The sequence below is a fragment of the Eurypyga helias genome, unplaced genomic scaffold (assembly GCF_000690775.1).
Source record: "Eurypyga helias isolate BGI_N326 unplaced genomic scaffold, ASM69077v1 scaffold38748, whole genome shotgun sequence".
Lineage (NCBI taxonomy): Eukaryota > Metazoa > Chordata > Aves > Eurypygiformes > Eurypygidae > Eurypyga > Eurypyga helias.
The window spans coordinates 12,712-15,146 of record NW_010266971.1 but is presented as its reverse complement, the minus strand read 5'-3'; positions in this window follow the sequence as shown (position 1 = coordinate 15,146).

The window sequence follows — 2,435 nt, the reverse complement described above, 5'->3', positions numbered from 1 at the left end:
CATCCCTGTCTCCAAGCTGCTTTCGGGCTGGCACGCGGAGATACGCAACCGTGCAGCTTCCAAGGGGGACAGATTTGCTTGCTGGTACCTTGCCCTGCCCTTTCTGGATCCCCCAGCCGTGCTCGTGATCCGAAGGCATCCCTTGGCGAGGGACTGTCAGTCTGCGCCTTTCCTGGGAGCCGGCTGCTGTGAGCCATGGGCAGAAATGGCATCGGGTGTCCCCAGCCTGGGCCCAGCGTCCGGGGAGCATTTCTCCTGCCAGATGTGCAGTTCGTGCGAGAAGGTGATGGAGGCCTCGGTGCCTCTGCCCCACCAAGGGCTTCAGCCTCAGGGTGGAGGGAGAGGGATGACGGAGGGGCGTGCGGCGGCAGGGAGCGATGGGACGCTGATCAGGGGTGTTGGCTAGCAGGCAGGGAGCAAGGGGCCATCTGCTTCTGACCCACCCTGGGAAAGGCAGGAGCACTGACAAATATTGGGGGGAGGCGAATGCTTCTGAGTGAATTTTTGGCTTTCCTGCCCTGTGGAACATTCCTCTGGAGCCAGCTCCTGCCCTGCAGATAAACAGGAGTGAGCAAAGCTGCGGTTGTTGAGTGCCGCAGATTTGGGGAGGGGGATCCCTATGTGAGGCGCTAAAGGAGTGTGACGGGGCAAATCCAGGTGACCTGCCACGCTATCCCCTCCGTGCCCTCTCTCTGCTGGCCTTGCAGGTCCCGCTCTGGTCCCGCAAGCACAATTCCCGAGCCCCTTCTGCTCCCAGGGGTGACACGAGTGTGGTGCGGAGGGCAGCAAGGCAATGGTGAAAGGCTGGTTGCCGTTCTACGTCCTGAGCTTAAGCAGCCTGGGGGTTTTCTTGCCCTTCAGGGATTTTGAATACTCTCAGCCGATGTGGGAGCAAGGGTTTGGGAGATAAAGGTTCCCTCATAATCCTGAGGGCCCCTCCCACCAGGTAACCAGCGTGTGGGAAGGTTTGATAATGCTATTGAACCGATGAATAGCTTTAACCTTGCTAATAAAACAATCACCAGCCACCGCAGCTTCCAGTTTTGTAATCATTCGTAATGCATCTCTCCAAATTTGTATTATTTTTTTCCCCTACTGTCTTTATTTAGACCAGAGAGTTGCCACTTTCTGACCGGGCCAACCGGTTCTGCTGTGGCCTGTATTCCGTGCGCGAGGACGCTGAGCTCTGCACGTGCAGTCCTTCGTGGGTTTGTGCTCAACGCTACCATGACAGCGGGCTTTTCCCCAGTTGCTTCCCTGTTTCATGTGCTGTGCTAACAGAAACCCAGCCGGTATTACCAGCAGGGAATGTCTGAAGGACTCACGAGGTTGAGCATCCCCCTTCATTAGTACCCAAGAGCAGAGCCACGTGGTTTCATCCTGAAAGTCTCTCCATAACCAGAATTAAGCTGGGGCCAGCCAGTGTGTTTCGCTGTAGCTGCCCACCACATTCGGACACGTGGGCTGCTCGTGGGGGGTGATTCGTACTCACCCCCTGCCCTCTGGAAGATGCTCAGGTTATTTCAACCTCTTGTTTTCATTGAATTGGGTTCGATCAGCCAACTGTTTCTCCAAAAAGCTTCCAAACTGTCAGCAGGGGAATCAAAGCCTCTTGCCTCTGGAAAGGAGGACTGGTGTTTGTGTTTTTATTTCGGAGCACGTGTGTTTGCCTCCTGTTGGCCAAGCTGTCTGCGGAGATCACCGCGACCTGCAACTGCTTCATGGAGATGTCTGAGTGGTCCGTGGGCTGCTGGGGCAGAGGATGGAGCAGACCTCAAAGGAGGTGTGCTGGCGTGCGGAGGTTGTTTCTTCCTTCTGTCGAACCGTGCTGCTGCCTCTGCTCCGAGAGAATCCTCAGCTCTTGAGTGCCCTCGAGAGGGATCTGCAGAGCCCTCTCCTCAGACGGCATAACTGCACAGTCCAGCCAAAGCAGGGAGAGGTTTGCTCGTGGCTCTGCCCCCTCCCTGCGCCGGGAACGCGCTTCCAAGATGTATTCTTCGAGCCTTTTCGCTGCAGGCTCTTGGATCTGTGTCCCACAGGCTGAGGCCAAGCTCCTTTGTCAATTCATTGTACGGCTGCTTCCCCTGGAGAGGCGAAAGAGGGAAATAAAAAAAGGCTTAAGCTCCCAATATCTGTCCCAATATCAATATCTACAAAACAATGGATGTTTTGTAGGCCTGACGGGGAGCCCAAAGGACTAACCCCCTGCAGCAGCAGAGCCTGGAGCCGCAGGAGGCTTGAGCTGCAGGTGGGCTTTCGGGTTTGCTCCCTGAGCTGGTTCAGAGGGGTAAAAAGAGACGTGGCACGATGTGCCTGCCGCAGGGACGGGGATGCTGTGGGCAGGGCAGGGTGCCTGGGCAGCGCCAGCCAGGCCGCTCACACGTAAACGCTGGGGATGAGGAGTTTGCGTCAGCTTGCAAAGCATGTGTGGCGGA